This window comes from Triturus cristatus, chromosome 10 (assembly GCF_964204655.1).
Source record: "Triturus cristatus chromosome 10, aTriCri1.1, whole genome shotgun sequence".
In the NCBI taxonomy this organism is placed as follows: Eukaryota; Metazoa; Chordata; class Amphibia; order Caudata; family Salamandridae; genus Triturus; species Triturus cristatus.
Window position 1 is genome coordinate 1221495346 of NC_140593.1, and position 12435 is coordinate 1221507780.

At 54.0% G+C, this 12435-nt stretch overlaps 1 protein-coding gene across 2 annotated transcripts in view; it reads right to left on the reverse strand.

The window, feature by feature from the left end:
• Positions 1 to 11955, reverse strand: part of AVPR2 (arginine vasopressin receptor 2) — a 326544-nt gene extending 314589 nt beyond the window's left edge. Inside the window, exon 1 of one of the 2 annotated variants that reach the window (XM_085629769.1) lies at positions 11917 to 11955. The gene's annotated coding sequence lies outside the window, so the exon portion shown is untranslated. Of the gene's footprint in view, positions 1 to 10579; positions 11821 to 11916 lie in introns of those variants that run through there. The other variant, XM_085629766.1, reaches the window with a different exon arrangement.
• Positions 11956 to 12435: the final 480 nt, after the last annotated feature.

Genomic DNA, 12435 nt, shown 5'->3' on the forward strand with positions numbered 1-12435 from the left:
GACTGCAGGATGCCGGACTCACTCTCCATAGGGAGAAGTGCGAGTTTCTAAAAACGGGGCTACAGTTCTTTGGGTACACATTCTCCACTGAAGGAGTCAATCCCGACCCCGAAAAGGTCAAGGACATAAAAGATGCCGTCGCCCCCACCAACATTACCGAGGTCCGCAGCTTCCTTGGTATGGTAAACTATTGTGGAAGATTCATACGAGACCTCACCACACTTACTCAACCACTACGGGACCAGACGAAGGATTCCACTCCCTGGAAATGGGGCCCAGACCAAGCCAAGGCATTTGCAGACATCAAGGATGCACTTTCAGAGGCGACTACACTGGCTTTCTTTGACCCGGGGAAGATGACCTCGATAGCCATAGACGCCAGTCCAATGGGGTTAGGTGCCGGAGAGACCCTGGGGCATGGCAGGTCCCAGCATCGCCTGCGGGAGAATCCAGAGCCCACTCGCCACATGCGGGACTATTTCACGTAAGTCTGTTCTTAGTTGTTTGAGCAAGAAACTGCTTATGGTACGGCTGAAGCTAGTGGGACCGTCTACGGCTACGCCTAGTTAGGTGGTCTTTATTGTTGGTTTAATGTTTGTTGGGGAGGAATGTTGTGTTGTGCCTGTGACGCAACAGGCACGTTGCGTGAGGGTCAGGTGACCCTGACTAAATAAATAGGGTACGCACAAACGTACGCCAGTTGGTCTCCGGACGGCGATACCACAAAACCCCACTCTTGTCTCCGTTGTTTATTTGAGGCCTCTACCCATACCCCGTGTTCCTCCACTGGTGTCAGAGCTGGCACGTAACATAAACACTCATCCGACACAACAACGGTTTGCGCTTCTCTCTGTTGTTTCCTGTCTCGGTTTGTGTTTCTCTCCTAGAGCTTTTTGTCTCGGTTTGCCCTTCTCTCTGTCGCTTCCTGTCCCGGTTTGTGCTTCTCCCCTGGTGTTTTTTTGTCACAGTTTGCGCATCTCTCTGTCGTTTCCTATCACGGTTTGTGCTTCTCTCCTGGTGTTTTTTGTCACGGTTTGCGCTTCCCTTCTGGTGTTTCCTGTTACGGTTTGTGCTTCTCTCCTGGTGTTTTTTTGTCTCGGTTTGCCCTTCTCTCTGTTGTTTCCTGTCACGGTTTGCGCTTTTCTCCTGGTGCTTCCTGTCACGGTTTGTGCTTCTCCTTCTCTCCTGGTGTGTTTTTTGTCATGGTTTGCGCTTCTCTCCTGTTGCTTCCTGTCACGGGTTGTGCTTTTCTCCTGTTTTTTATTGTCACGGTTTGTGCTTCCCTCGTGGTGTTTCCTGTCACGGTTTGCGCTTCTCGCCTGTTGCTTCCTGTCACGGTTTGTGCTTCTCCTTCTCTCCTGGTGTGTTTTTTGTCACGGTTTGCGCTTCTCTCTGTTGTTTCCTGTCGCGGTTTGTGCTTCTCTCCTGGTGTTTTTTCGTCACGGTTTGCGCTTCTCTCCGTGGTCTCCTGTCACGGTTTGTGCTTCTCTCCTGGTGTTTTTTTGTCATGGTTTGCGCTTCTCTCTGTTGTTTCCTGTCACGGTTTGTGCTTCTCTCCTGTTGCTTCCTGTCACGGTTTGTGCTTCTCCTTCTCTCCTCGTGTGTTTTTTGTCATGGTTTGCGCTTCTCTCCTGTTGCTTCCTGTCACGGTTTGTGCTTCTCCTTCTCTCCTGGTGTGTTTCTTTTCACGGTTTGTGCTTCCCTCGTGGTGTTTCCTGTCACAGTGTGTGCTTCCCTCGTGGTGTTTCCTGTCACGGTTTGTGCTTCTCTCCTGGTGTTTTTTTGTCACGGTTTGCTTCTCTGTTGTTTCCCGTCACGGTTTGTGCTTCTCTCCTGGTGTTTTTTTGTCACGGTTTGCGCTTCTCTCTGTTGCTTCCTGTCACGGGTTGTGCTTTTCTCCTGTTGTTTCTTGCCACGGTTTGTGCTTCCCTCGTGGTGTTTCCTGTCACGGTTTGTGCTTCCCTCCTGGTGTTTCCTGTCACGGTTTGTGCTTCTCTCCTGGTGTTTTTTTGTCACGGTTTGCTTCACTGTTGTTTCCTGTCACGGTTTGTGCTTCTCTCCTGGTGTTTTTTTTTGTCACGGTTTGCGCTTCTCTCCTGTTGCTTCCTGTCACGGTTTGTGCTTCCCCTTCTCTCCTGGTGTGTTTTTTGCCACGGTTTATGGTTCCCTCGTGGTGTTTCCTGTCACGGGTTGTGCTTTTCTCCTGTTGTTTCTTGTCACGGTTTGTGGTTCCCTCGTGGTGTTTCCTGTCACGGTTTGTGCTTCTCTCCTGGTGTTTTTTTCTCACGGTTTGCTTCACTGTTGTTTCCTGTCACGGTTTGTGCTTCTCTCCTGGTGTTTTTTTTTTGTCACGGTTTGCGCTTCTCTCTGTTGCTTCCTGTCACGGGTTGTGCTTTTCTCCTGTTGTTTCTTGCCACGGTTTGTGCTTCCCTCGTGGTGTTTCCTGTCACCGTTTGTGCTTCCCTCCTGGTGTTTCCTGTCACGGTTTGTGCTTCTCTCCTGGTGTTTTTTTGTCACGGTTTGCTTCACTGTTATTTCCTGTCACGGTTTGTGCTTCTCTCCTGGTGTTTTTTTTTGTCATGGTTTGCGCTTCTCTCCTGTTGCTTCCTGTCACGGTTTGTGCTTCCCCTTCTCTCCTGGTGTGTTTTTTGCCACGGTTTATGGTTCCCTCGTGGTGTTTCCTGTCACGGGTTGTGCTTTTCTCCTGTTGTTTCTTGTCACGGTTTGTGGTTCCCTCGTGGTGTTTCCTGTCACGGTTTGTGCTTCTCTCCTGGTGTTTTTTTGTCACGGTTTGCTTCACTGTTGTTTCCTGTCACGGTTTGTGCTTCTCTCCTGGTGTTTTTTTTTTGTCACGGTTTGCGCTTCTCTCCTGTTGCTTCCTGTCACGGTTTGTGCTTCTCCTTCTCTACTGGTGTGTTTTTTGTCATGGTTTGCGCTTCTCTCCTGTTGCTTCCTGTCACGGTTTGTGCTTCCCCTTCTCTCCTGGTGTGTTTTTTGTCACGGTTTGTGGTTCCCTCGTGGTGTTTCCTGTCACGGGTTGTGCTTTTCTCCTGTTGTTTCTTGTCACGGTTTGTGGTTCCCTCGTGGTGTTTCCTGTCACGGGTTGTGCTTCCCTCGTGGTGTTTCCTGTCACGGTTTGTGCTTCCCTCGTGGTGTTTCCTGTCGGTTTGTGGTTCTGAAAGCTGCACTTTGCTCAGCGAAGTCCTACAGCCGTGTGGTCTTATGCTATTATATATTTATTTTGTGTCACTTGTGAAGAGCCCCATGACTGGGGTGTGGTGTGTCTGAGGGGCGATTGGGGAAACGGGGGAGGGGGTGAGCAAGCACAGCAGACTAACCATTATTGATGCTACGAGGAACAGAGTGCAGAGACATTCACGAATCTTTATCAGTTAACTCAAGACTAGTTGCATGTGCGGTATAACTTCCATTGGTGCGGCAGGTGCAGTAGCACCGGGGTCATTGAACCTTGGTCATTGCTGAAGGTACTACCCCAACAGCAGGGAAAGGGGACATCTCCTTGTTTCGACCAGGGCCATGCCACGCCTGCTCTGCTGCTGTGCATGTGGGGCATGCTTGCCTCGCCAGACACCCAGTAGGAACCGGGACATCACATGTAGGCGTGCAGCGCCTAGAAGCGGGGGGGGGAGGGGGGGGGTGAAAAGGAGTGTAAGGTGCGGGGGGGGGGGGGGGTCATGTCTTCATAGGACCAGCGTAAAGCCATTACTGTAGGTATGCTTAGGGAGGTAACGTCGGCCCCTGCGGACCCTGAGGCCCCAAATATCAAGGGGCACCAACCCTCAAGGGGGTCCCCAACCACTCAGGAGGGGACCCATTCAGCCCAAAGCCATTTAATATTTGTAACATTGGGAGACTCGGGGGGCCCTCATCGCGCTCTGCGGGGAGCTGGGGGTTACGTCACTGGGTATATTCCACGGGCGAAGATGTCTCCACATCCGATGCGTGTCTCTGTCAATTAATAAGGATATTCCTGGCAGTAGTGTCCCCCCCCCCCTTCCCTTTAGCCTACCTCTTTCTGTGAATGTACTGCCTGGTAGGGACATCTCTCTACACCCACGCCCTTGCCCTCATACCTTGTTACTCTAGTTGTCGGCGCTATAAGTACATTGCTCGAGATACACCCCCCGCCGCCCCCGTCGCTGCTGCAGTTCTTGCAGGCACTTTCTTCGAGGTTAACATCCTGCATTCACTCGAACCCCCCCCCCCCCCACCGGATTGTGGTTCCTGCTGTTGGCAATTTGCCTGGTATGTGCACATTTCCGCAGCGCCCCCCCCCCCCCCCCAGGCAGGCAGGGACCGCCCCTGTCCCCGGAATGCTCCCGCACCTGCACGCCCTGGGGACGGTCTCTCCTGCAGGTGGCACCCGGTCTCATGCTTGCCTGGCGGGTCTATTACAGCAAGCCAAGGGAATCCAGCAGCCACAGGAGACCGACGGATCGCAGCGCAAGGAAGAAGAGGCAGCAAGGCATGTACCGCAAGGTCCGACGGGTGCGCGAAGGTGAGCGCACGGGAACGCGACGGAGGCGCACAGGAATGCGCCAGGAGCGCACGGGAACTGGCCAGAAGCGCGAGGAAGAAGAGACAGTGTGCCACAGGGATGCAGCGCCATCCCGCAGCGACAAGGAGGAAGAAAAGGAAATGGTGTCAAGCCACATCCACCCCAGCGAGGACAGCGCTGTCGCCGCATCAAGTGGAGCGAACCCTCGAGAGAACAAACGGACTCAGCGCAGATGTACCCCGGACGCGGACAGTACACTGCAGCGCCTACAGGAGAGGAACCCACTGAAGAGGATGGGCGCAGCAAGTATCCAGCACTGGCGGGCAAGGATGTCGAGCCACACCCAGTGGCGCCAAGAAGCCACCACATCAAGAGATCATGGTACAAGGAGCAACGCTACACTGAAGATGTACCACGACGGTACGAAGAGTAGCACGCACCAGCGCCTGACAAGGCAGTGGACACAGGTAGTCACACGACGTGATGCACCTCGTGAAGCCGAGCAGCCAAATGGTCGCACCACAAAGGCCAAGCCGACCTGCCAAACGGTCGCACCACAAAGGTCACGCCGACCAGCCAAATGGTCGCACCACAAAGGCCAAGCCGACCTGCCAAACGGTCGCACCACAACGGTCAAGCCGACCAGCCAAATGGTCGCACCGCAGAAGCCGACTCGCCAGGAGTTGCAAAAGGAGGTGACCGACGCACGGGTCAATGAAGCTACAAAGCAAGAGGTCTGACGACAAGACCGAAGATATCCTGCCAGTGATCGGCAGCGCGGACCGTCAAGTGGTCCAAGAAGCTCAAGAAGAACCGAAGTAACTGGTGAAAAGGAGAAGAACGAAGCGGACCATGAGTATGGCCCCACGAACTTCAACCAAAGTAACTGGTGAAAAGGAGAAGGTGAAGAGAAGGTCACGACCCTAACTCGGAATGCTGAGGAAGATGAAGAGAGTGTTCTCGGACGAGGACAAGACCAGGGGGAACACGTGCAGAGTGCGCGCGCTGCATGGAGAAGCCTGGCCAGACCAAGAGGAGAACAGAAATGGTCCAGAGTGGGTCGTGAAGGGAAGAAGATATCTGAGTGGCACGTTTGCCACTACAAGAAGAGAAGGAAGATGACATCGGAGTGGCACGTCTGCCACTAAAAGGAAAAGGGAAAGAAAGAAATCTGAGTGGCACGGTTGCCACTGCAAGAAGAAGGAGAAGAAGTCAGAGTGACATGACACCCTCACGGAAAAAGAAATAGAGGAAGGAGAGAAGAGTGTGGCAAGACTACTCACACCTCAAAGACAAGGAAGGTGACAAGCGTCAGAACACGGAGTGCAAGTCCTGAAGAACACCCGTGGCACGGAGAGAGAAAACCATCTGTTTGACGATGCTTTCAGCACACCCGGGATCTGCAGAGGTGAGCAGGCCGGACCATTCGGAACACCCACCTTTGGGGTTACACGGACACTGCCAGCCGTGGTGACTCAGGGGAAAAGGCCTCAGGGATGCCAGTGAGAGAGAGTATCCCCGCGACGAGAGATGGTCGTCAGCCGCCCTTCAGCAAAGGTCCCGGGAGGATGAAGACATTGCGTGCTAAAGACAGGAGCCAACAGCCACCCTCCAGGTCTGACTGCGGCATCTGAGGTGAGACCTGTCGTCTCCTCCGCACCCGCACTTATCGGCATGGGAGTAACACGATACAGGACACTTAACCCAGGCCAGATCTGATGAAGAGGGCCTCAAGGATATCCCGTGGCAGGGGAACACCTGTGAGAGGGGCATCCTGGTGAGAGGGGTGTCTTGCGAATGACCCGTCTTTCTGCAAAACAGAACACACGCCACAGATAAAGAAAAGGACTGGACTAAAAGATAAACGGCAACATCTAGCGGTGAACCACAAGAACTCAACTGTGTTTGTCGCCAAGAAAGTAAAGCGAAGAAAAGACTGTGAGAACAACTTCAAGGCAGAGCCGTCAAACAGACTGAATCCATCGAGCACCCAGGCTGGTGCCACAGTGAACTGGTGATCGCCCGCGACAGGAAGAACATCGTCCGCGACAGGAAGAACATCGTCTGTGACTCCAGGCTGCTGAAGCGTGAGCGACTCTGCAGAAGTTTAGTCACTGTATTACATCTGTATATATATTTCTTTCTCCCCTAGGTTGGACATTGACTCTGGGTTTTTGTTATTAAAAATTGGGAGGAATGTAGTGTCCTAGCATGGACACGTTCTAGTGTTCACATGTGTAAGTCATACACTTTACACCCACCCACCACCTACGTCACTGGGTCAGGTGACTAGGCTAATAAAAGGGCCGAGCGCACGTGCTCGTGGCCAGTTAACCCACTAACCAAGAGCGTGTCCTGTGTCCGTCATTCCGAGCATGAGGGCCTAGGGCCCCAACATAACACCCATCTCACTAACTTCCCAAACTCCTGCACACTTTCGGGGCAAGGGTCAGTGCGGGGAAGAGAGGTCTCGGACATCGGTGAACCCCGAAAGCTACCCCCACCCCATAGTTCGACCCCCCACCCCCCATCGCTGCAGCACGGGAACTAGTCCAGGTGCTGAAGTCACGAGTTTAAACAGGAGAATAAAAACAGAAATCACAGCCCCCCCCCCCCACATCCCCAACCCCCTGCCCACAACTGCACCCCTCCTTACATGCTCAGTGCACGGAAATGACCCCATACACAGCCCGGAACTGTCTGTTGCACCCCTCGCCATCCTGACTGTCCTTAGGAGCTGTCCACACACTCCCTTTTGTCAGCGTCACTGTCCTGAAGTGCAGCCATGCCCACCCCATGATTGTCTGTAGCACCTTTTGTCAGCCTCACTGTCCTGAAGTGCAGCCATGCCCACCCCATGACTGGCTGTAGCACCTTTTGTCAGCCTCACTGTCCTGAAGTGCAGCCATGCCCACCCCATGACTGTCTGTAGCACCTTTTGTCAGCCTCACTGTCCTAAAGGGACGCCCATGCCAGCCCATGACTGTGGCATCCTTTGTGTCACCCCCGATGTCCTGAAGTGCTGTCCACACCAGCCCATGACTGTCTCTACTTCTTCTCTTTTCAGCCTCACTGTCCTAAAGTGCTGCCCACACCAGCCCATGACTGTCTCTACTTCTTCTCTTTTCAGCCTCACTGTCCTGAAGTGCTGTCCTCACCAGCCCATGACTGTCTCTACTTCTCCTCTTTTCTGCCTCACTGTCCTGAGGTGCTATCCACACCAGCCCGTGACTGTCTCTACTTCTTCTCTTTTCAGCCTCACTGTCCTGAAGTGCTGTCCACACCAGCCCATGACTGTCTCAACTTCTCCTATTTTCAGCCTCACTGTCCTGAAGTGCTGCCCACACCAGCCCATGACTGTCTCTACTTCTTCTCTTTTCAGCCTCACTGTCCTGAAGTGCTGTCCTCACCAGCCCATGACTGTCTCTACTTCTTCTCTTTTCAGCCTCACTGTCCTGAAGTGCTGTCCTCACCAGCCCGTGACTGTCTCTACTTCTCCTCTTTTCTGCCTCACTGTCCTGAGGTGCTGCCCACACCAGCCCATGACTGTCTCTACTTCTCCTCTTTTCAGCCTCACTGTCCTGAAGTGCTGTCCTCACCAGCCCGTGACTGTCTCTACTTCTTCTCTTTTCAGCCTCACTGTCCTGAGGTGCTGCCCACACCAGCCCATGACTGTCTCTACTTCTCCTCTTTTCAGCCTCACTGTCCTGAAGTGCTGCCGGCACCAGCCCGTGACTGTCTCTACTTCTTCTCTTTTCAGCCTCACTGTCCTGAAGTGCTGTCCTCACCAGCCCATGACTGTCTCTACTTCTCCTCTTTTCTGCCTCACTGTCCTGAGGTGCTGCCCACACCAGCCCATGACTGTCTCTACTTCTCCTCTTTTCAGCCTCACTGTCCTGAAGTGCTGCCCACACCAGCCCATGACTGTCTCTACTTCTTCTCTTTTCAGCCTCACTGTCCTGAAGTGCTGTCCTCACCAGCCCATGACTGTCTCTACTTCTTCTCTTTTCAGCCTCACTGTCCTGAAGTGCTGCCCACACCAGCCCATGACTGTCTCTACTTCTTCTCTTTTCAGCCTCACTGTCCTGAAGTGCTGTCCTCACCAGCCCATGACTGTCTCTACTTCTTCTCTTTTCAGCCTCACTGTCCTGAAGTGCTGTCCTCACCAGCCCATGACTGTCTCTACTTCTCCTCTTTTCTGCCTCACTGTCCTGAGGTGCTGCCCACACCAGCCCATGACTGTCTCTACTTCTCCTCTTTTCAGCCTCACTGTCCTGAAGTGCTGCCGGCACCAGCCCGTGACTGTCTCTACTTCTTCTCTTTTCAGCCTCACTGTCCTGAAGTGCTGTCCTCACCAGCCCATGACTGTCTCTACTTCTCCTCTTTTCTGCCTCACTGTCCTGAGGTGCTGCCCACACCAGCCCATGACTGTCTCTACTTCTCCTCTTTTCAGCCTCACTGTCCTGAAGTGCTGCCGGCACCAGCCCGTGACTGTCTCTACTTCTTCTCTTTTCAGCCTCACTGTCCTGAAGTGCTGTCCTCACCAGCCCATGACTGTCTCTACTTCTCCTCTTTTCTGCCTCACTGTCCTGAGGTGCTGCCCACACCAGCCCATGACTGTCTCTACTTCTCCTCTTTTCAGCCTCACTGTCCTGAAGTGCTGTCCTCACCAGCCCATGACTGTCTCTACTTCTCCTCTTTTCTGCCTCACTGTCCTGAAGTGCTGCCCACACCAGCCCATGACTGTCTGTACTGCTTCTCTTTTCAGCCTCACTGTCCTGAAGTGCTGTCCTCACCAGCCCATGACTGTCTCTACTTCTCCTCTTTTCTGCCTCACTGTCCTGAAGTGCTGCCGGCACCAGCCCGTGACTGTCTCTACTTCTTCTCTTTTCAGCCTCACTGTCCTGAAGTGCTGTCCTCACCAGCCCATGACTGTCTCTACTTCTCCTCTTTTCTGCCTCACTGTCCTGAGGTGCTGCCCACACCAGCCCATGACTGTCTCTACTTCTCCTCTTTTCAGCCTCACTGTCCTGAAGTGCTGCCGGCACCAGCCCGTGACTGTCTCTACTTCTTCTCTTTTCAGCCTCACTGTCCTGAAGTGCTGTCCTCACCAGCCCATGACTGTCTCTACTTCTCCTCTTTTCTGCCTCACTGTCCTGAGGTGCTGCCCACACCAGCCCATGACTGTCTCTACTTCTCCTCTTTTCAGCCTCACTGTTCTGAAGTGCTGCCGGCACCAGCCCGTGACTGTCTCTACTTCTTCTCTTTTCAGACTCACTGTCCTGAAGTGCTGTCCTCACCAGCCCATGACTGTCTCTACTTCTCCTCTTTTCTGCCTCACTGTCCTGAGGTGCTGCCCACACCAGCCCATGACTGTCTCTACTTCTCCTCTTTTCAGCCTCACTGTCCTGAAGTGCTGTCCTCACCAGCCCATGACTGTCTCTACTTCTCCTCTTTTCTGCCTCACTGTCCTGAAGTGCTGCCCACACCAGCCCATGACTGTCTGTACTGCTTCTCTTTTCAGCCTCACTGTCCTGAAGTGCTGTCCTCACCAGCCCATGACTGTCTCTACTTCTCCTCTTTTCTGCCTCACTGTCCTGAAGTGCTGCCGGCACCAGCCCGTGACTGTCGCTACTTCTTCTCTTTTCAGCCTCACTGTCCTGAAGTGCTGTCCTCACCAGCCCATGACTGTCTCTACTTCTCCTCTTTTCAGCCTCACTGTCCTGAAGTGCTGTCCCTAATGATTGTGACAAGTCTCGTTCTAGCCCAACTGTCCAAAAAGGCCCCCCTCCCCACTATGACTATTTGTGGCCCCCCTCGTGTCAGTTTGACTGCCCTCAGTGCCCCCACCCAGTTCGTGACTGCCCGCGATTATGTGAAATCACTCTGTAGCCCCCTCCCCGCCCTGCAGCGCCCAGACACCCGATATTTCGAAATGTAGTGCCTCGTGTCAGAGGGGAGCTGGGTCCCCTTCCTTTCTGTCTTAAATCACACATCTAAGAGCTGGGAGGGGGGGTGATAGGGGGCGCATGCAAGGTCCGGGGGGCCGCCGTCGGTTACCTGCTTTCCCGCCTGGTCTAGCTGTCCGGGAGTGTCCACTCGTACAGCGCTGGAGACGGCCTTCGCGGCGCCTCCTCCGGGTCCGCACCGGCCTCTTCCTCGGTCAACCTTGATCCGCGGACACGAGAACCGCGAGGAATCCGCTGACAATCCAGGTCCGCGGACAGAAGACCGACTGACCGGTCAGATCCGTTGACAGCCCCGAACGGCAGCCTCTGGGGCAGGATGCACGGACGCCGGGGACGGACAGTCGGCTCCAGAGAGTGCTCACGTGCGAGACCTCCTCTCAGGGGAGAGACAGCCCCAGCAGCAGATGGAGAGAAAGAGGCTGCGTTCAAGGGAGACAGCCCAGCAGTCACACACAGAGACAGCCCGGCAGTCACACACAGAGACAGCCCTACTGACAGGTGTCTGCAGGGAGATGGTAGCTCATGAAAGAGACAGCCCAGCAGTCACACACAGAGACAGCCCAGCAGTCACACACAGAGACAGCCCGGCAGTCACACACACAGACAGCCCTGCTGACAGGTGTCTGCAGGGAGATGGTAGCTCATGAAAGAGACAGCCCAGCAGTCACACACAGAGACAGCCCAGCAGTCACACACAGAGACAGCCCTACTGACAGGTGTCTGCAGGGAGATGGTAGCTCATGAAAGAGACAGCCCAGCAGTCACACACAGAGACAGCCCAGCAGTCACACACACAGACAGCCCTGCTGACAGGTGTCTGCAGGGAGATGGTAGCTCATGAAAGAGACAGCCCAGCAGTCACACACAGAGACAGCCCAGCAGTCACACATACAGACAGCCCTACTGACAGGTGTCTGCAGGGAGATGGTAGCTCATGAAAGAGACAGCCCAGCAGTCACACACCGAGACAGCCCAGCAGTCACACACAGAGACAGCCCGGCAGTCACACACAGAGACAGCCCAGCAGTCACACACAGAGACAGCCCTACTGACAGGTGTCTGCAGGGAGATCGAAGCTCATGAGAGTGACAGTCCGGCTCACAAGTGATAGCAGGAAACCCCTAACTCAGAAGACAGAGAGCCCTGCTCACAATTCTCTGCAGCAAGAGACTGTCTCGGGAAGAGACCGCCCAGAAGCCAGAGGGGGACACGCCGTACACACACCGCGAGACTGGCCCAGGTGAGATCGCCCTTTAAACGCCTGAAACGCCGTCTGGCGAAGCACGGAGAGCTCCAGCCTGCACCTCGCGAGCCAGCGCGCGGGAGCGCCTCTCTCAGGGAGGGGCTCTGAGCTCAGAGGGACACCCCCGAGCGCTCTCTGCTCCTCCCTTCCCCTCTCTCGCGTCTTACTTTCTCCAATTCTCTTACCTTCTTAGATTTTTTTATGTTTGCCTCTCCTTTCCGTTTTCATTCCTTTAGTTCACTCTTTGTACTTTGTTTGCTGGGGTGTATCTTCTCACAATGTTTATTTGTAATTTAGTATTTCCCCTTCTTCCTTTTCGTCTTCCTCAAGCCTGGTGCTATCCAATACCTTTTTATTGTACGAAAATGACATCTATGTGGGGAGGAAGCGGAGATATGACCAGAGCTGCAGCCTTTGGAACCGGGGAACCACGTTCGAGTCTTGGCGTCGGCTGATCACCCTGTGATTCCAGGCAAATCATGTCATCTCCCGTGGCTAAAACACTGAATGTGAGTTTGTGATGAAAATGGTGCTCTTGTCCAGCGCCCTAATATCTTCAAGCTCGTGCTACATAAAACTGCAAAATAAAAATATTGTTTATGGGAGCGGCCTTCCTCACCTATTGGTCTGTTGGTGGCTCACCTACTGGCCCTTTCGCCTTCCACCACCACATCATGGGACAATGGGTCAGCCCACGGCCGCCA